This window comes from Talpa occidentalis, unplaced genomic scaffold (genome assembly GCF_014898055.3).
Source record: "Talpa occidentalis isolate TD23 unplaced genomic scaffold, MPIMG_talOcc4v2.1 talOcc4.3, whole genome shotgun sequence".
In the NCBI taxonomy this organism is placed as follows: Eukaryota; Metazoa; Chordata; class Mammalia; order Eulipotyphla; family Talpidae; genus Talpa; species Talpa occidentalis.
This window is the reverse complement of record NW_023603184.1, coordinates 113,939,961-113,962,800: the sequence shown is the minus strand read 5'-3', so window position 1 is coordinate 113,962,800 and position 22,840 is coordinate 113,939,961. Positions and strand designations below refer to the sequence as shown.

General features: G+C 33.9%; 1 protein-coding gene across 3 annotated transcripts in view; it reads left to right on the top strand.

Annotated features, from left to right (window-relative positions):
- TFPI (tissue factor pathway inhibitor) overlaps positions 1-22,840 on the top strand; it is a 70,909-nt gene that overhangs the window by 12,635 nt on the left and 35,434 nt on the right. Inside the window, exons 1-2 of one of the 3 annotated variants that reach the window (XM_054699914.1) lie at positions 5,114-5,130; positions 7,869-7,963. The exons of 1 other annotated variant lie outside the window; for it this stretch is intronic. The gene's annotated coding sequence lies outside the window, so the exon portion shown is untranslated. Of the gene's footprint in view, positions 1-5,030; positions 5,131-7,868; positions 7,964-22,840 lie in introns of those variants that run through there. One more of the 3 variants, XM_054699915.1, reaches the window with a different exon arrangement.

Here is a 22,840-nt window from a genome sequence, read left to right as displayed (position 1 = left end):
GCTATTGTTGGAAGATGTAGCAATTTGCCTAATAAAATACAGAGGTCTGTGGAAACAACTTGACTGACTTCATGAATTGGGCAGATATAACTCGTGTGAGGACATGTAATTTATATCAGTCTATAGTGGCAGAGACTATGGGCTTTCTAAAATGAATTGCCTGTGGAATTCAGATATTTTATATTAATTTAAAAAATTCAGCTTTCTAACAACTCATTGTTAGTTTACTAAATAATAAGTAATATTTGTAATTAAATGACATGGAACTATTAGAAGACATGAAACATGAAAAAACAGATGCGAAATGACTTAAAATTCACCACTGAGACCATCTGCATTAGCGTTCCAAATCTTAATTGTGATCCAGTTGGAAAGAATTAACTTTTACGTGGACATGAGAGTCATCTTACAGAGGCAATGGAAAAAAAATATAAAGAGCCTCCCCTGGTGGCTCAGGTGGTTGAGCGCAGCGCTGTGAAGCTGTCCTCATCCTCTGCAGCACCAGTTCGATACCGGCCAGCCAGCAAGCGTCCCACATGGCGCGGCAGACCTCCCCTGTCTCACCCACTGCTCCCCTCAGCTGTGTATTTCATCCATCTGCCTGTTCTGTTTCCTGCTCTGTCTCTGGTGAATCCTTTCACCCTCCTGTGCATCTGGCCTGTACCCCGGTTCTTGTATAAATAAATATTTAAAAAATATATAAAAGCATAAAATTCATAGACTTTCCATAGAAGCCTACCCAGCTGTTGTATATATACATACATACATATAGTATACTACATATAGCAAAAACTGATGTCAATATGGAGGAAAATCTGCTCTTTTACTGGTTATTAAGGAGGGACTCAGTGGGAAGGCAGCAAATATATTTAAACAAATAATCTAATCAACCACAGAGAGGAGCAGGGAAAGAAGTATTCTCATTATCTCTAACATGAATCTAATGATCCCTGCTTCCTTACCAGATGGTAAGAAAATTGAAATACTTCATGTTTTAAAAAGACTGTCTGAAAGTAAATTAATGATGCAGACACTCTGACTACAAATTGACACTTACTACTGTATATAGGTATCTCAGCTACTGTTAAAATGAGCATGGTACTAAATCTGTCTAAAAATGAGACAAATGGAACACTGATGATGATATATTGGTTTACAAGTACATGATGATTTTCCACTTATTTTTGTCCTTACCATTTTACCTGGGCAGATAAAGCTAAGAGCAAAGAAAAGAGGCTTTGTGTGATCGCTGAATGGATGTTTTTACCCACACAAGAAAATATCTTAAAAGTCATTGTTTAAAATCTAAATCTAGAATGTATTTTTCATTCCAAAATCTTACCTAAATTTTAATAGGCATGACCAGTCTGAATGGGCTGTTTCTCAGCAGAGGACAATCAGGACATAGGCAGCAGTGGGCCAGCCATTCTTCCCAATATTCCCCAGGAATGTTCAGGTGTCCTAGGGAAAAGAGAAGGTGTCCAGGCAGGAGACACCTGAATTGACTGACTTTCCCTCAAAGTGGCCACATTTGAACTGGTAATTTTATCAGTAATAAGTTACATCAAATAGGCAGGTTGCAATTTCCACATCAGTCAAAATGGTGCTTGAGAGCTAAATTACATTAATAGTGAAATAAGTGCAGAGACAATTTTACTCATGTTTTTATATGTCATACCTATTACACAGAATTTCAATGAGTACAATTTGGTAAAACCTAGATGCCATTCTTTTTTATATTTGAAGATGTGCATTGTTTCCATTTGTTGATTAGTTCTCAGATATTCACTTCTTGGAAAAGTGAATACAAACTATAGCTGGTTTATACTCTGAATATCTGAATAAAAGGATGAAGACAGATCAGAAGTGAAGTTCCAATTAAAGACCTTTGCGGTCACACTACGGGTGAAAAGTAGTTGGTTGAAATATGTAATAATGGAGTATTTAATATTGACATACTTGCAAGTGGACAGGGATGCATGAGATGAGCTTCGATGTGATAAAATTTGACTTGACTTTGGATGTTTGTGAAAACCTCATATAATTTGCCTTTAATGTCCTTTCTAAGTTGGTGTGCTCTGTCCTGTGATAGTGTCTGCTTTTCTCACAATGCATATAAAGAAACAACTTCCTTACAAATCATGTTTCAATCATACAGACTTAACTAAACTTCTTAAAATAATTTAGTCTATTAATAATAGAAAATGTTTTTCATCAATATTAGTAAATACTCCCTGACAGATAAGATAGGTAAAGGAAAAAGACTTTTTATGTTTGAACAAGAAATTAACAAGTTCATGGCAAGAGCCTAGAATGTTATTTGAACTGTGTTAGAGTCAGAAAGAAAATTAACAGGGGCCTCCCTGCTGGTGCAGGCGGTTGAGTGCAACACTGTGAAGCTGTCCACAGCCTCTGCAGCGCCAGTTCGATACCCACTGGCCTCGGAGCAACCCACATGGCAAGCAGACCTCTCCTGTCTCGCCCACTGCTCCCCTCAGCAGGGTATTTCATCAGTCTGCCTGTTCTATTCCCCGCTCTGTCTCCGGTGAATCCTCTCACCCTCCTGCAAATCTGGCCTGTATCCCAGTTCTTGTATAAATAAAATAAATAAATCTTTAAAAAAAAAAAAAAGAAAATTAACAGACTATGTTGAGAAATAAAAAGGAGAATCTCTAGTATTTTTAGGAAGGTAAATAGAACATCAAGATACTAATTAGACATAAAAAAGTTTAAATACAGTGACACAGAGTCAAATTGTTGATGATTAAAAAAGATTATCGAAATAATTTAGTCTTCAAGTTGCACACACTGGAATGGCAAACTGATAAGAAACCCACAAAATCATTCTCATGTAAACCTCAAGAAAAAAAGAAACCAGAATCAATACGTGGCTGCATCAGGCCATCTTATCTTACGAACTTAACACCCAGTTCCCATGTTCTCTTCAGCACAGTAATTCCTAAATTTGTGCAAGTTATATGGAAACAAAATGGTGAAAAGTTTTCATTAACACCAAATGCAGCTTAAATATGAAGCTGATGATTTTTGAGAAAACAATTGCAGCTCAGTGGTGACTCTTTCCAATTCCTATTCCTTTACATCATAAGAAAAGAAGAGTTTAGAGGAAGAGGAGTGTTTTACAAGAATACATGTTCTTGAGTACTCAGGAAAATGTGAACTAGGCCTGGGGTGGGATTTCCCTGTAGAGTTCAGGGAAATCATTCTCTCCTGTCTCCTGCTCTCAGTCTTGCTCTTGCTTTCCTTCTCTTTCTATTTCTCTTTCATTCACACATTCCCCTTTATTCTTTTCATCATACTTCTCAAATAGTTTTCCCCACATAATCACTTTACACATCCCTTATGGCCACCAGCTCTTAGAAAACTGTAGGGCATGTGAGCCACTGAGAGAGTTTGGAAAGGCCCACAGGCCTCCTTGCTGCTCTCTGCTAAGGGTCCTGAGACCACTCTTAAAGTTAAAAGCCTGGCATTTACTTTAAATTGTTTTCAATAACATTTAGTTTGAGTTTCTAAAAATGGAAATCTGATTGGTTGAGCTTACACCTACCTGAGCAAGGACTAAAGAATGTTCAAAATAATTAATCAATGTTCATTCAGGTTCAAAACAGGCAACTTTCCTCACCAATCTGAGCAAGTAAGGAACACTGGCTTGACTTGTTTTACAGATTTTGAGGTAATAAGGAGCAATAATTATGTGACAAAATGCAGTTGTTCATATGGTATGAAATCCAGAAAGAGGGTGAGAAAGAAGGGTAGAGTGTGTTTAAGTGAAACTGTACACTGAAGTCAGACTTTGTGATTTGAAGCAGTTTGTGGAGCTTCCTACAACGGAAATGGACATATAAAGGAGACCGCTTCACAAAATAGTTGTAAGAATTAAATGAGATAATTTCTGTTAGACATGTAATAATTATTCAATAAAGATTAAAAGGCATAGGAGATAGGTTACCCTTACACAGAGGTCAGAGCACAGACATAAAAACTGAAGGTGCAAAGAGAATCTGGGATGGAAAACAAGAAACTGATGGATTTTCTGATCAAATGATTTCAACCTTTATGCCAGACATTCTGTGATTTGATGAAATGTCTAGTGACCTTAGTCTGGTATGATGTCTAGTGACTTTATTCTGATTTTCTTTATTCTACATCATAATTTCATTATGGATTAAAGGTTAATCTCAATGATAGATACCTACAGCAGAGCAATGTTGAATGACATCTGTATTCACTTATTTTAATAATAATAAAAATAATAGTTTACATTTATTGAAGCTTTGCTGTAGGAAGTCTATCTTTAGTGCTTTTATATATTTATATGCATATTTATGTTTATAGATAAAGATTGCTATCACTTTAGGGAAAAAGAAATTGAGGCACAGTTTCAATAATTGACCAAAGTTGCAAACCTAGCAAGCAGTTGAGGTAGGGTTTATAGCCTGTCATTCTGTAATAGACCATACACTGTTTCCCTCTCTAATTAGAGACTTTTTATAAATATACTGACAAAGTATATAAAATAATTTAAAGATAAGAAACACACTGAAAAATTGCTCATTTCATTAAGTAACCATGCAATGATGAATATAGAATGCTTAAACAACATATAACTCTAGGGGGGAAGGTTCACTTATTTATTGTTTTAGCTGATAGCAAAGCGTACTGGAAAGTAAAAAAAAAAAGTTATTCAACAACAGCAGTGTCTGAAATCCTAGTGTAAGCTGTTTCCTGTGTCTTGTTTTTCCATAATAGAAAAGACTTTTGAAGAGTTTGGGGAAATTAGCCTAAAGAGAGTTGGAGTGACCTAAACAGGAAGCCTGGCTATTCCTAACTGCCAGTGATCTCTAAAACCAGCTCTGAGGCTCCCTCTCTGCTCCAATAAACAGGAGCGACTTTGGGCTGGATGATCCTCAAATTCTTACCTCGCCCTTTCACTGCTAGCAGGATCAGATTGCATTTCTTTCATTATTCTCCACTCTCCAGTTTCTTGATCTGTTTAAAAGAAGAAGTAGAAAAAGATAAATCCTTTCTTCAATGCCTGGAAGCAAAAACAAAATAACCTCAACTCCGCTTTGAAAAAATCTTTCCAAGAACTTTCTTCAGAGATTTTGACTTGTGAGTACTTGGCAATATACTTTCTAGCCCGTGAGAAATAACATTTATTTCTTTTTCTTGGGGGAAAAGCAGGATAATGACAGGCAAAGACTGTAGGGTAATAACCCTAAAGTGAAAATCAACCCTTCTCTGTAAACAAAGTAAAACTCTTACTGTAATGCAAAATAAGTCCTCAGCACTTTGAATTTAGTTGCAGAACAAATACTTATGAAATATGTTTTATGTTCCATGAACATTTTGGCAAGAAGTTGTTGAGATGAAGCCTTTTTAATAATTTTATATTGCAGTGAAATTTTTTACGAATTGTGCCTGTTTAGTTGGAATTTTCTGAGGATTTGTTTCACCCTTAATTATTTATAGTGACACATAAAGAAATATAATAGACACTATCAGACAGCCTTATATTTAAAGAGACTTCTTTCATTTCCATGAATTTGTAATATTTAAAATGAGGTATATACATTAAGATACTTGTAATCTAACAAATATTTATAACAATATTAACTAATCTAAGGAAATATTTTACAAGTCTTCAAAGACCAAAGTTCATACTCTAAAATATCTAATATGTAGGATCAAGTCTGTATGTAGTGCAATTACTTAAACTACAGCAATACATAACATACCTGTAAGATGCACTGTCATTTTCTTATCAGTTATTAAACAATATTAAACTTTTCTTCTACTAGTAAAGGAAGTCACGTAATATAGAAGTTTACAACCACAGAACTATAATAAAACAATCATGATTTAATTGTGGGAAAAGGTTATTTGTGCAAGAAAGTTACTGAAAAAGGAGAATCAAGAGCAGTGCCATGAAGAAAAAAAGAAAAGATAAGCAACAGCCACACTGTGACTCAGTGCTCTGGAAATTAGTCACAAAATGACTTTGTATAATGTGATAACATAAACACAAAGGACAGAACCCAGGAAGGAAACATACAGCCCAGACAGCCATACTTTATGTGTAAAAGCATAATATTTATGTCATGGGGAAATGTTGCATTAATTTTTGTAATATTGCAGTTTTTGAACCAAACACAATCCTGTCACTGAATATTTTCAGGATTCCTTGAAACTCATCATTCTAGTGAGATTATTTTAGGACATTATTATGTATATCCCTTATTAAAAGTAGAGAGTCTCTGAAAATTCATTGAAGTATTTTCAATTTTAATAGAATTAATTAGGTATATTATTAATTAAATGATACAAAATATTCATAGGAATCAATAGAGATTAAAAAAATTAATATATTAATATATATAATTAGTATTACAGACATAGGTTACATTTTACAATCTTTTTAACAATTTGAGTAGTCATATTAAGAAACCAAATTTGTCTTCTTCAGGTAACCATAATATCTTGTTGGAAATCTTTAATGACATTTGTACTAGTATTAAGTTCCATTCTTTATTAGCTATACTGATTTGGACAACTTTGCTTTTGTTTTGTTTTTGTTGTTAAGCCACAATCAGGTCTTTAAGTGTTTGTTTTACCTTCAAAATCTAGACCAAAACCCCTTTTGAAAACAGCTTCTGTTCAAATGGATTATCCCTTCAGTTGGTGCTTGCTGGTGTGATCGATTTTAACTTCAGGCTTCATTTGCTTATTGACTATACAACTACTATAACTAGATCATCTATTATAAACCTTATCGATAAAAGACCAATAATCCATGAAGTGGGAAATTATTTCTGCATTGATCTGTAGTTTTAGTAATGTTCATGTTTACTCCGTCCTTAAGAATTTATTTCTTGCTGCTAGTCATCTACACTATTCAATTTCAAAAGATACATAGACATGATGACAAACTGCTGGGGGAAAAAAGTAAAACTTACAGGCTTTAATTATTCCCAGAATACCCAGCATACTAATTAAATAGTTACATGCTAGAGATAATTTAGGAATAGTTGGTTGACTAAGTTCCATGTCATGAACTTTTAAGACAGACTTCAACTGATCTCTCTATCTAATAAAAGAAAAAAATGCAAAGTGAAGATGCTTGCCAAAAAAGGGGTGGACTACATAAAATATAAAATGGAGTATCAGAACAGTTTTTTTAAATTTTATTAGTATAGATCAAATGAGTTGAATAATAATATTGATTAAAATGGGTTAACTATATCACCAATTTATTTTTGCTACACAAACATGATTTAGTAATTACATAATTCAACTCATCTGTCCTCAAGAAAGACTTTTCAGCCACTCTATTTTTAACACCTACAGCATTTAACTCAAGAAATTTATTTTCCAGAGCTATGTTTCTAAAAACAAATTATATTTAAAATATACATTATACATGTATAAATATAGCAGTAATATAATTATGATTGTTATCATGTGTATTAGAAAAATTGGAAGTAAAGACATGGAGTGATTATTAAAGTCCTTAGTTCTGGATACAAACACTCTCCATAATTAAAAAAGGGTATGAGTAATTTCAGAGCATTTTTTTCATGCTAGACCATCTCTCTTATATCTCTGAGATCCTCCATGATGACTTTCTTGGTGTGATGTACCATCTTAGTACTAGCCCAGACTTCCCATTTATTTTCATTCTCAGTCTTCACTTCTACAAGTGATAGATGCCGTATATCAATAGAACCAGAGCCTAAGATTCAACTATCAAAGACTGAGATTGACCTAATCAATTCTACTTTTCCTCTTCCAGAACCAATAACAAAAAGCACTGGATCCATGTCAAATCTATTATGTTCATCTCTTCTCAGGTCTTCCTTTGGGATTCTGTTTTCTCTCCTAGATGACACAACCACATTTTAATATTATTTAAAATCCCAAAGTGTAAAGGACACCCTGGTTCTTGGTATGTACCAATTCCCAATGTTACAATATTTCTATACTCATTATTCCATTTGATGGACCACATGTCCCTGGGAGACAGGGAATTATTGCAAGGAATTTTCCCATCAAAATGTGATTTCAGCATTCTCTTTAGAATGAAAAAAAAATCATATGTAGTCAAGTAAGCTATTTCCACACAGGAATATGAGAGTTGCCAACAATATGACACTCATCAAAAGTAAATAGTACTTGTATTGCCAAGCATAGAAAGCCACTGTCACCCTTCAACCACATACACCATCAGTGCAACTGCCACTATATTATCAACTTAATTCTATCTTTTCTATTCTTGATTCTTATCAACATCTTTTTTATCCTGAATCCCATATTATCCCATCATTTAGCATCACCTCACTCCTCATTTCCCAAGACTCTGAAATGGAGTAAATCTCAGTACTGGGATGAGTCACCAGAAAAACAATTTGTTGCAAAATGTTGGGTATTTTGTAAAGTTCATTTGGGAAACTTCAAAGTATCCCAGAAAATGAATAAAAATGACCATATTAAAGTAATCTATGCCTCCTCTTGCTCTTTTCTGGGCTACTGATTTCAAATTTACGTAATACATAATGAATGAACTTCTGATTCATGTTAAATGAATGAGTCTTGAAAACCTCAGGCTACATAGATAAGTCAAATACAAAAGAACTTACAGCATATAATACCACACTTACATGGACTATAATAGGCAAATACATGGGCAGGAAGGATAAGAGGTTACCGGAATCTGGAGGAAGCAAGGAATGGTGAATTATTGCTTACTGGATGCAGTTTCTATTTGAGGATGACAGGTTTTGGAAATAGATAGTAGTGATATCTACACAATATTGATATTGTGAAAGTAGGGCCTCCCCTGGTGGTGCAGGCGGTTGAGCGCCACACTGTGAAGCTGTCTGCAGCCTCTGCAGCACTGGTTCAATCCCCGCCAGCCGGTGAGGGTCCCACATGGTGCGGCAGACCTCTCCTGTCTCGCCCGCTGCTCCCCTCAGCAGTGTATTTTGTCAGTCTGCCTGTTCTGCTCCCTGCTCTGTCTCTGGTGAATGCTCTCACCCTCCCGCAAATCTGGCCTGTACCCCAGTTCTTGTATAAATAAATAAGTAAATACATAAATCTAAAACAAAAATATTGTGAAAGTAATTAATGCACTAAGTTTAATACTCAAACTGGGTTTTATTAGCAAATTTTAAGATATATATTTTTACATCAAAATATTAAAAAGAAAAATAAGAGTTCAGAAGAATTTAAGATTCACAGTAACTCTTTTTTATGTCTTCTTAATTAGTAGGATAAAATATAAAGATATTTTAATTTAGTATGTCTGAATTTTTGATGAAAACAAAACTTTATGTAGTATATGCACATTGATTAACAAACACTTAACTTGTATAATGTTATAATGCAATGTTACTTCAATAGAAAGTAAGGGAGAGATGGAAAAGGGGAAAAGGAAGGAAAACAAATCCTTTCTGTTTTATTTCCTGATGAAAATTAAAACATATTTTATCCAATATTGCTCTACTAGAGATTATTCTTGATAATTATAAAGATAATTGTATAAAGATGGATCTTGATAATTATATTTTAAAGATATTTAAATGTTAAAAAGGTATTTTGTATTTGCCATATAGCTACTATCTCTGTTATCTTCATTCCTTTGTGTAGACCTTCATATTCACCTGGTGACAGTTTTCTCCTTTATGCCTTGTTCTTTGGAATTCCAAGTACATGTTATGTATACTAATTAAGTTACTTAACCTTGCCTACTCACTAATGTCCTATTCATGGCTTATAGTCTTTTTATTCTCTCTGGAGGATAAAGCTTCAAATTTACTAATCTTTTCGTCTGCAAGCTCTGTTCTTTTCTCAATCCTGTTTATGATATTTTTTCAATTCATATATTTTGTTTTCATCTCTAGAAATTCTGTTTCTACTTAATATAGTTAGTATTTTCTTTAGCTTCTTAAACTTATGGGATACAGTTAGGGTGACTGTTTTAATATCCTTGCCTACTAGTTCTATTTCCTCTGTCATCTATTATTTTGACTTTTCTCATTATGGGTTATATTTTACTATTCTTTGCATACATTGTAATTTTTATTTGAATGTCTACTATTGTGAACTTTGACTTCTTGTGTGCTGGATATTTCATATTCTTATATTTTTGAACTCTATACTTGGGTGAAGTTTTATTAATTAGAAACAGTTTGGTATTTTGTTACCTTGTTGTTAAATTTTGTTAGGCAGAAATTGAGAAATTTTATTCTATGGCAAATTTTTCTCCACTCCTGCAAGAAATATCCTTATGACTCTTCAACTAGATGTGCCATTAATTGAGATTTTCATAACTCAAGAACAGGAAATATTCCCAGCTTTATATGTCTTTGAAGTAGTCCCTGCAGGTGGTTCTTTGTTCAAATTTGGGTACTTTTCTTGCATATATGTACAATGATCAGTATTAAGTTGAAGATTTAAGGACCATCTGAACAAGTCTTGTCCCCTTTTTCTGGGTAGTTCTCTAGTTCTGATACTCAGCTATAGGTATCATAGCTTCCTTACCTCCCAGACTTCCGGCTTGGTCCTAAATTCAAGGAGAACACTGTGCTTTTCCAGAGCTCTCACTCCCTAAACTTTATTATGAAAACTTCAATCAGGATGCTGCAGTAGATGTTGGAAGGTAAAGCTGAACTCTTTTTTTTTTTTTTTTTTTTTTAAGATTTATTTATTTATTTATACAAGCACTGGGTACAGTCAGAAGCGCGGGAGGGTGAGAGAATTCACCAGAGCCAGAGCGGGGAGCAGAGCAGGCAGAAGGACAGAGGCACACTGCTGAGGGGAGCAGCGGGCGGCAGGAGAGGTCTGCACGCCATGCGGGACCCTCCTCCGGTGGCCGGGGAGCAGCCGGGGATCGAACTGGCGCGGCAGAGGCCGCGGGCAGCTTCACAACCCAGCGCTCAGCCGCTGCGCCACCGGGGAGGCCCTAAAGCTGAACTCTTGTTTTCCATCTTTGTGGGATCACTGTCATCCATTTATCAGTAACCAATTAGTTGAAAGCTACCATTTCATGTATCTTGATTGTTGGGTTTTTTTTTTTTTAAAGCTGTATCAGGTAGAGGCATGAATCTAGTCTCTTTTAATCCATTGTGACTAAAAATGGAAGGGCTATTTTAGCAAATTATATTTTAGAAATCAAAAATGAACAAGGACATACAAGTAATAATCTGTTTGCCTGGATTAGGTTAAAACATTTTTACCCGCTATATTCCAGTAATTATGTTGGATGAGTAAACACATTTACATTTCTATTTAATGAAAAACAAATACATGTGTTTTTTAAAAAAATAATTGTTTCATCCCTCAGTGAGCCATTTATTTGTTCTATTTTGTTTTTCTGATGGCACTAGCTGTTTGAGCAGCTAATACCTTACTCTCCTCTACTTTCAATGACCAATATACCCTACAAGCTTAAAGCCAATCTCACGTTGTCACTTGTTCAACAGGTTATTTTCTAAAGCTGTCAGTGCTTAGTGTTTCTTGCCAAGGGTATCTAGAGTTTTATAACAAATTAAAGATAGCCTGCCTGCTAGTCTCTTATCACATTTTTCCTAATTATCTTTCCTTCCCTGGTTTCTGGCTATTTCCCCATATAAAATACTGAGGAAAGTTAATTGACTGCAAAAATGAAAACTCTCTCTGTTTTTACAAAAGGAAATTTAATTTCAATTGTTTTCTGCTCAATTTTCTCCACTAACTGAGTTAAATAGATGATTCCAAATAACAACTATTGTAGACAAAGTTTACATTCAACACTAAAATTTAGTTTTATGTGTACATTATTCAAGTTTGTAAGCATCTCATTGGTGGTTTTAACTTCATTTAACATAGTTAAATAGTCTACGATGAAAGTACACAATAAAGAAATCATTGTGACATCCAGATTCAAGAGCAAATGAGGGCTCTAAAAAAATCAAAGATAAGCAATTTATCTTGGAAACACCCAAGCCCTCCTTTCAATGCCAATAATTTATTTCAGTTCTATGCTCCCCAGATTGATCTTTGGTTTGTTTTCTCGGAAGGATTGTTGAAAAATGCCGGACTGAAGTAAGATGTTTTAATCAGGGGTAACTTAGCTTCAATTCACATGGCAAGAGTGATATTTTTTCCTATACATGGTCAGTTCTGGATGAAGTTTCTATAAAGTCATCTGAAGTTTGCATTTATTAATTATAACACTTAAAAAAGTAAAAAAGTTCCTGAGGCACCAAGTTTCCCATATCACTATTATGCAATATTACCCTACCCAAAACTATTGAATTTATTATCTAGTATCTTTTTCTTATTCAGAAGCTAGAGAGACACAAATGACACGTACAATTTTCTTTCTAGTAGAGGCTAACTATCTTACCTGAAAAGATATGAGCAAATATATTTTGACCTTTTTTAAAATTTGATTCACATGTGAGGCTAAATAGTCTCTTCCATAGATGGTCTTCAATAATGTATGCAGAAAAATATCTCTGTGTGTGTATATTTATACTTTAAAAAAAATACCATTTTCCTCAGATCTTGCAGGCTGTATCTGAAACATGATTTCAGATACAAGAAGGCTCTATCTGAAACATGATTAAATACCAAGTTAAACTGAGTAAAGTTAGGATCAGAGTAAAGTGTTAAGTAAACTGTATCCTAAAGAAGCAAGATAAACATCTCCAAATCTAATACATTTTTATAAGAGAAAGAGTGGCAATTTGGACAAACTAAGTGGTCATTACATGAATGTAAAATAATGACATTCAGTGTGAAAAAGGAAGAGAAACTATTTTACTGAATACTAAGAATATACAGGCACTGATTGCCTTCCAGTCTCTGACCTATAGTTCTCATTGGTCTGCATTTGAGATCCTGAATGTGTTAATGGTTCCTGGAAGACCATGACTCAGTGCCTGGGGCTCCCTGCTCCATTACAGTGATGATTCAGAGAAGTTGGACTGGGAATGTCATCTAAATATATGGGTATAGTCACCAACAGCTGCAGCTCCAATCTTGAACTAGGCTAAGACCTCTCACCAGATAATTTTCCTGAGAGTAGTCAGAAATTCCAGGGACCTATTTTACCCACAGAATTACTCTCACTAAGAATTAAGGAAACTGAACATTATTTGTTCATCATATTTATTGCAATTAAGGAAAAATAATTTAACTATAATTTAGAACCTTAACAATTTTCTAGTCAGAGTAAAAGTTATCTGCTTCTTTGTAATCTGAAACCAAAATATTCCTAATATCTAGTCTCAGGTATATTGAATACAAATTTTGCTTATTTTTTCCTAAATGAAATAATATTTTGTGGAAATATGGCCCCAGGTGCCATTCAGGCACCAACATTATGTTCTGCTTTTCTCATCTAAACTAATATAATCAGAAGCAGAAATTTGATTAGTATTTAATATATTTGTCTTAAGCAGAGACAAAATCTGGGACGTAAAAAAACTTTGAAGGGAAGTGAGGAAACTGACCTGACTTTACCTATTGATGCTTGAAATAAAAAAGGTAACATAATTTTAATTGTATAATTGTACTAGTTATGAATCACAATTCTAGTTTGAATTCTGTCAGGAAGGTTGCAACCGTCATTTCAAAGAACATACACATCCTGCTGATAGATGTCACACTCCATATGAATTAATAGATTAGTGGCCTCCCTGGTGGCCTAAGGGTTAAGTCTCAGCACTATCATGCTATCACCGACGCGACCTGAGTTCGATCCCTGGCCAGGGAGCTAACTCACAAGATGCAGCAGACCTCTCCTGTCTCACCTGCTGCTCCCCTTAAAGTCATTTCAGTAAATCCACCTGTTCTGCTCCCCACTCTGTCTCTGGTGAATCATCTTAAACCCCTCCCCCCAACTTCTGGCCTACATCCAGTTCTTCTATACAAAAATAAAAAAATAAAAAGAATTAATATATCAATTGTATAATAAATATAGATAAGTGACAGGCAGATAGGTGATATCTAGATAGAGAGATAGCATGTAATTAATGGTTTTGAAATATCATTTTCGTATCTTTCTCAATTTTGGATACCAATGAAAGCAGATACAAAGAGCAGAAAAGCAGTTATAGCTTCTTCTGTATCACTGTCTCTCTCTTTAATTGAGGTAGCATTTGTTTCTAACACTATATGTTTCATGTGTACAAATTATAATTTGATATCTGTATACACTTCAGCAGGTTCACATCTAAAAGGCTAATATCTATCCATCACCATTCAATGCCTCCTTTACCAGTTTCTCCCACAAACAAATCTATTATTTGTTCATTTATTTTGCTTTATACTCCATGTATGAGTGGAATCATATGGTATTTGACTTTCTCTGACTTATTTCACATAGGGTAATGCCCACAAGGTACATCCATATATTCACAAATGACAATATTTTTCTTTTTTTATGGCTGAGTAGCATTCCATTATGTGTACATATAGACATGTCTATCTATTATATAGCTACAGATATCGAATATAATATATATTCTTTATTCATCTGTCAATGGAGACAGATTTTTCATATCTTGGGTATCATAAATAATGCTGCAAAGAACATAGTGGTGTATATAGCTCTTCAATTAGTATTTTTATATTTCTCAGATAAATACCCAGAGGTGGAATAGCTACATGAAATAGTAGTCTACTATTAATTTTTTGAGGAATCCTCATAGTATTTTCCACTGTGTCTGTACCATATATTGTATAGACCATAAATACTCTTCCCTTTTCTCCACATCTTGCCAACATTTGTGGCTTTTTTAGAATTATAATTAAATTTTCATTTAATTAAACATTTAATATTTAATTGGAAATTAATATCATTTAATTACATTTTAATCAAATAATAATTAATATTTTTAGAATTTGTAACTTTTTGTCATTTTAATACTGGCCATTCTAACAACTGTAAGATGTGATACCTCATTGTGATTTTGATTTGCTTTTCCCTGAGTGATACTAGACATCTTTTAATGGCCATCTGTATGTCTTCTTTAGAGATATATATCTATCCAGATCCTCTATTTTTTAATCAGATTGTTTGCCTTTTGTTATTGAATTCTATATGTTCTTTTTTTTTTTTTTAAGATTTATTTATTTATTTATTTATACAAGCACTGGGTACAGTCAGAAGCACGGGAGGGTGAGAGAATTCACCAGAGCCAGAGCGGGGAGCAGAGCAGGCAGAAGGACCGAAGCACACTGCTGAGGGGAGCAGCGGGCGGCAGGAGAGGTCTGCGCGCCATGTGGGACCCTCCTCCGGTGGCCGGGGAGCAGCAGGGGATCAAACCGGTGCTGCAGAGGCTGCGGGCAGTTTCTCAACCCAGCGCTCAGCCTCTGCGCCATCGGGGAGGCCTGAATTCTATATGTTCTTAATATATTTTGGCTATCTACCCCCTATTGAAATGTACCATATTCATTTATATTTCTTCCATTATCATCCATTTGGAACCATTGGCATTAGTAATTGAGAAGAATTATACTCTCAAGAACCTCTATTTTGGCTTAGATGCATAATGCCAACTTTTATTTGATTCCCCCCCCCCAAAAAAAAAAGAAATGAAAACGGCATATTATAAAGAGCTTTGCTTTTAAACAAACTGGGTTAAATTGGGAATTAACCAATGTCCTGAGAAAAGATGAACTCATGCAATGAGATGAATGGCTCCTTTCAAAAATAAGTCTTAGAAATCAAGTAAACTTACGCAATGAGTTTTCATAATTACAGAAACATTGATTTGCTTTATTTAGTACTTCTTATTTCCTTATACATTGCATTTTATTAGTAAAAGAGCTACAGTATATCATATTTTCAAAATTCATTTGCAGATATTAAGAAATGTGTTTATATGTTTATATTTCCTTTCTTAATTTTTCTAATTTTTTATGCTCCTCTTCCTTCTCACTGTTTAATTCTTCAGATCCCACTCCCTCACTCCTCTCTTAACTAGCATTAAGAGAAAATATTCACTATTTTATTACTTAAAAGATCATTTTTCTCTTCAAAATAAATAAGCAAAAAATTAAATGTGTCTAATTGATAAGTTTCTTGACTTAGATTTTAATTATTGAATGTTAGCACAAGACACAGAATAAAATTCCAGTGATATGTATTGATGAAAATCTGTTATCTATAAATTGCAATTTAAAGGGGGGTGGGGGAAGGAAGATATTTTTGAGAGTATCAGGTCATTTTGAGGCTTTCAGTTGGCTTTTTGTTTTTTGAATGTTCGCAATTCCTTTGTTTGAGTGAAACTTTGGCAATTTGCCATGTAAGACTTTGGGGCATGTGGGGGTGGGAGCTTCTGGATTTCAGTTTTCTTATTAAAAATGTCATAATTCAGATACTTTCAACTCTGTTTTTTTTTTAACTCTAGTCTTATATTATTACATGACTTTGTCCTCCATTTCAGTTTTTTATTTTCAAATAAACTTATTTTACACTAATATGTGCTATTTGGTTGTGATGTGAAGATCTTCCCTCTTTTTTCCCTGATACTTCCATTTCCTTTCCATTAGGATTTTTTTTTTTCTCATATTATGAATTACAAGAAGTTAGACCTAAACATTGAACAGTTTTGACATTATTTCTGGTGGAAACACCCTTGCTTTATAAAAATCATTTCCAACAATTGCCTCTGTATCTAAGAGAAACAGTAACAAACTTTATTTATTAGGGAAATTGTCGAGATTGAAAATACCAATAATTGCTGTGATCTGACTAGTAGCTGAAAAAGGAATTTCACATTACTCAATTCTCCAAAAGTATGACTTCCTGTAACAAAAGCCAAATCCAATAGACATTTCCCTAGTGAACTGGCCAATCTTTCAGTAAACATGATTAAAGTCAATAGTAGGCAATTATTTTGGAAGGGTTTCGTTGTCATGTTTTGGTTTTGTTTTAGCATTAAAACACTCTGTTTTAATATAAATTGACTTAACCAGAATGTTTTGCTTCATTGTTCCATATTTCATCTTCAGTCTGGGTATATTTCATAACATAATCTGAAATTTTAGATCTTATAATAATGAAAACTTAGGAATAGTTTTGATGTCAAAACAGTTTTAATGACAAGTGGATTCTGACCTGTGCTTTCTCTTCTTAAAATATGTTTTTCTTCACAGTACCAATTTCTGCTTAGTTGAACTTAAAATGCACACATATAATGTATATAACTTTTAAAATTCATATTACTATAATCATTACTTTAGTCCAAATATGTGAACAAATGTGAGCAAATAATGACACATATTGGAAAATATATTTATGATTCAATGATAAAGTACTTATTTACTTCCTCTTGCTAGTGTCCCTCAAAGTCCTGATTCTTTTGTACTTTATCTCTAATTGGTAAAACCTAGCTAACTTAATCCTTCGAAAATTTTATTCCTGAAATTGAAGGGAAGAGGCACTGAATTATTAAGGCACTAATCATTATGAATATATAATTTGGCATTCAAGCAGCCCAGAAACCCTTGAATAGTAAATTACAGAAATTATCAATGCCCCATTTTATTTTACTAAACCCTCAGATTTTTAAAAATCGACTGCTTCTTGGCATTTGAACAGTCTCAACCACTTTTCAGAGAGCAAATTAGATCATAGCAGGAATACCTTCAACTTTCTCTCTGCTCACACACACACACACACACACACACACAAACACAAATTCACATGTACACTCACACACCTGAAAGTGTATCATGTGCCATGAGCCTCCAAGAAAACCTCTGGAGTCAGTGGGAGCTACTCTTTTCTTCAGATCAAAGTGAAACCCTCTTTACCTGTGCCAGATTCTCAGCCTCTATTTGTTTTAGTTAGCTTTTGTCTTTCAGTCTCTAGTAGCAGAAATATATAAAACTATGCCCTCCACAAAAGTTTCTCTTCAATAGCTCTGTCTCATTTTTCAGCATAGATTTATAAAATATCATAAGTTGCTATTTTCACAGCCTCAGTTCCAGTTCCTTCCCTTTTAAGGGATTGAGAAGTGGGTAGATTGTGGATTCTCCAAAATTCTATGCAACATCGTATATAGGTATGTGAATATGAGAGTGTATGTGTGAATGTGTGTGTGTATACATACATGTTATATCTTGGCTGAAAATACAACTTTTATTGTGATTGTTGGCTTCTAATAGATAAAACTGAACTTCTTTAATCCAGCCATTTTACATAAAAAGTAGATAAGTTTCATTAGCTTTAGTGATTCATTTAATTTATATTTCTTGAATCATATGGAAATACTTGCATTGGTAATTTAATTATTGGTAAAACCTAACTAACGTAATTCTTCAAAAATTTTATTCCTGAATTTGAAAGAATACTGGTTGCAAGTTTGTACCCTTAAACAACATTGCCCTAATTTCCCAGGAACTACCATAGAATATTTACTATAGATTTATAATGATAGATTGCTTAGATAAAACTGAACTAATTGGCATAAAACACAAACAAAACAGACAATTTCTAGATGATTTTATTAGTAAAAATTGTGTATTTTCCCAAGAAAAGTTGGGAAAAATTTAAATTCTGCTGACCTAGAAGTTATAGTCTTACTATAAACACAGAAATTATGCTAAAAGAGAAATATACCATATATTTTTTGAATGTAAAATTGAAATTGGTATTATGGAAATTATAATTAGTTACAGAATAAAATTGGAAAAAATCTTGAATACATTTACTTTTCTGTATTTGACATTTTGTGTAATACTTGTAATATGAATCTGACTACTGCATCAATTAAGGTAATGATAAATTATATCACATTTTAAAATACTATGTTATGGGTCAGGATTCATTTAAATGCAGTAAACGATTCACATAATAGGACCGCACAGGAATAATTTGGAACTCTTTGAAAGACTATGGCACATTTTGGAATTCATAGTCATCAACTAGGCCAGGTCTGGGATGTAAATAACTAAGACCTCCATTGCATCTCCTCTACTAACCTCCCCTTCCCACTCTCTGGAACTTTGTGCCTCACTTCTCTCTATAGACCAATATTAACCTTGTCCTATATAGGTGTCTACCTCTTGACAAATCAGCAGGGGCCAGACGCTGCTGTGACTCCATTATTGTCCATTCAATAGGAGTTTGGGAAGCAAACAATATGAATAAAGGACATAAACAGGTTTCTTGAGAAGTGAGGGTAGGGAAAAGGAAAAAATAATTAGTTGAATAGGTGTTGTGTTCTCTAATAGAGGATTAATTGATAAGTGAATTCCATTTATGTATTTGTTTTAAATTTCTCTAATGCTTTCTACTCTCTGCCCATCTATGCATTGATTTGTTTCACACTTATTGAGCTCCTGTTAGGTAACAGACAAATGTCTGCATTTAAGAACCAAGAAAACAGGTAGTAAGTAAATAAATATATAATGAAATACAAAGCATAGGTGTAGTAATTTAAAAACAAAAACAAAAACACAAGAGCAAATAGAATATAATGATGGAGGGCCTTCCTGGTGGCACAAGGGGTTAAGCAGCACACTGTGAAGCAATCTGTAGCCTCTGAAGCCCCAGTTTGCTCCCGCCGGCCAGGGAGCAACCCACATGAGGCAGCAGACCTCTCCTATCTCACCCACTGCTCCCCTCAGCAGTGTATTTCAGTCAGTCTGCCTGTTCTGTTCCCCACTCTGTCTCTGGTGAATCCTCTCACCCCCTGCATCTCTGACCTATACCCCGGCTCTTGTATGCATAAATAAATAAATCTTAAAAAAAATATATATATATATAATAGAGCTTTTCATTTGGGTTCTCAAGGAAGGACCCAGAAGACATAGCAGATGCTTTATATAGGAGGAATATTTATAACATTTATATTATAGCATTTATATTTATCACTATAACATTTATATTTATAATATCGAGACAGAGAATGATTTCAGTAAATAGAGAAGTAAAGAGGACCCTGCAAGGTGGGATTTTCCATAAAATTTCCCCTCTGTTTCAGCTGGGAATGTTTATACTTCTTCCATGATAGTGATAACAACTGCTCATTTTCCTAAAATCTTGTGGCAAATGTTACCAACATGGCTCTCTGACCCTTAAAATATGTTTTTTACAAACTTCATTATGTGAAATTATAAAAATATCTCTAATGTTTTAAATAAAATAATTTCATTGGCAGCATTCACAACTAACTAGCTGACAGAAAATGATTACTCAATTGCAAGTTACAAAAATTGGCATCAAAGATAGTTTGTTTTGCTCTCTAGCATATGATTTGTGATTGCAGCTGAAAAATGAATGTAGAGAAGAGATAACCTGGTGAGGGTCTGCTTTAGGAGTCGTTGCTTCCTGTGGTGAATTTAAAAGGATACTTTATTCTTAGAAGAGACTTATAAAGAGTAGTTGTTTTTTCAGTATATAATGCCCCCTCTTAGGAAATAGGGACAGAAACACACAATTTCAGAGAACTGAACACTGAATGTCCTTATCTGGTGATGTCTACATTTCCTATAAGAATGTGGAAGGCCATGACTCATTCTGCCTCAGGTTTAATAAAACAGCAAGAAAGAGTACATGAAAGTCTGTAGCTGTGTAGAAAGAAACTGTCTCACACATTAAAATATGAATTCTAGGGCTATTGTATCTCCATTCACAGGCTGATGATAAGAAAGAAGTAACCTTAGGTTCTGAGACAAATTTACTAACCCAGTAAGGTACTACTCCAAACAACTAGGAGAATTCCTATTACATACTGAATCATGCCTCCCTCAAACCCATCTGTTAAAGCCATAAACTCAATGTGATTGTACTTGTACAGAGGGCTTTTAGAAGATAATTTAGTTAAACAAGGTCATAAGGGTAGTGCCCCCTAATTTAAAAGGACTGGTGGCCTTATAGAAAGAGGGAGGGAGGATGAGGGGTCCCCTTCTCTGTGTGTGTATACATAAAAAAGGGGAGCTCATGAGAGGACACAGAGAAAAGGTGGCAATCTACAAGCCAAGCAGAGAGTTTTCACCAGGAAACAAATTGGCCAGTAGCTTGGCTTTAACTTCTCAACCTCTAGAACTGTGAAAAAGAGATTTCTGTTGTTTTAATCACCAGTCTGTAGTATTTGGTTGTGGTAAGACTAATAGACTAAGATAATTCCTGTGAGTTTTATCCACAAAAATCAGTGACATCCTTACCCAGTGAAGTTCCATTTCAAACCCTGTTGGCTGGTTTGAAATGATAGTAAAGAAAAGCCACTTTGAACTTGGCTTAACTCAACTTCTTTCAAAAATGAAATGCAATTTGCCTATCTTAAGCAATAAGACACTTTTATTCACTTTTTATCAGCAGGCCTATCAAAATAAAGGTCATTTACAACCCAGTTCCCCAAAGCTTACCTTATCAACTTGATTTGGAATGTGATTAAGAAATGGTGACCACATTAGTCAAGTCTTGAGTGACTTTTTAAAAATGTTAGTTACTATTTTTATAACAGCAAACCACACCAACCCACAGATTAATGTACAGATATAATTTTTACAAAAAATTAAATTTTGTTACCAACACTATTTCTTAAAATACAACAAAATAAAGCAACAATTAAAGGCATTTGTTTCAGAGTTCAATTCTTCCAAACTGCTTTTTTTTATTTATACACTCTTTTATTAGTAAAACACTGTTTTCTTAGAAAAACTATTTTATCATTTTGAATGACATTTTACTTCCTCTACCAAATATAGATAGTGACAGTTTTTTACGGTCAGTAGAAAATATAAGTGAAAAACAATAAATAATAATAATAGTTCATTAATGGAACCTGCTATTTGGATTATGATTTATAATTATTTAAATGACAGATTGCAATTTAACTACCCTATGGTGAGAAAATAGCCTAAAAGTACACATTTAGAAGAAGACTTAAACAAAAACTAAATCTATAATATGAAAATTAATCCCAAATGATTCAAAAACTTACTATAATAACATGTTTGAAATGGGACTCAAATAAGACAGTAATTTGCTGTTTTCAACTCTGATCTTCAGTCTTTTTCTTTACGCATGTATTTGGTTTGTATTTTTTCTGAAGTTTGGGAAAAAGAAAATATGATACTTGACAGATTTTCATCTACCTTTTTTTAAACATTTCCTTGTGCAGGCTTGTTCTACTCTATTCATTCCAATTTTGACTGTTGAGTGAACTGTATCCTATTTCCAGGTATAAAGGTCAAATCCCCAGATTTTTCAAGGTTTATGACCTATCACTTCTGGTGGTTAGTTAAGGCTTCAACTTAAAATCAACTTTTTTATTTACGGTCAAAATTCAATTACTACCTATACATGGAGAAAGAGAGGAGAAAGAATGAATAGAGGAAATATTTGCATAATGACCTATATAATAACTAATAAAGTATAATGTTCAAGCCAGAAATAGAAAATAGAAAATCCATGGAATCAAAAATTCTAATGAGGATCACAGCAAAAACTTATATTTGTTAATGAATTGTATTCACAGGATTAGTGCACCAGATAAACCAATTTTTATCCTCTAATTTCTTTGGTGATATTGCTGAATCATCAAGTCACACTAAAAGTAACATTTCAAAAAGAACTAAATGTAGAGAGTAAATGATACATCTAATTATATTTTCCTGAGTTGGATAAATCCTTTTTGTTTTAATAATGCTTTGGGATAGTTCAAGACCTAGTCCTGCCTCTCTTATTTACTAGCCAACAGATATATAATGTTGGAAAATGTATGTTTAAGATAAAGTTAGTATATCTGTCCCATTGGCTGCAGAGCAGTATTGTTAGGACACAGTAAACTGATTAAGAAATCACTTCAAAAAATAATAA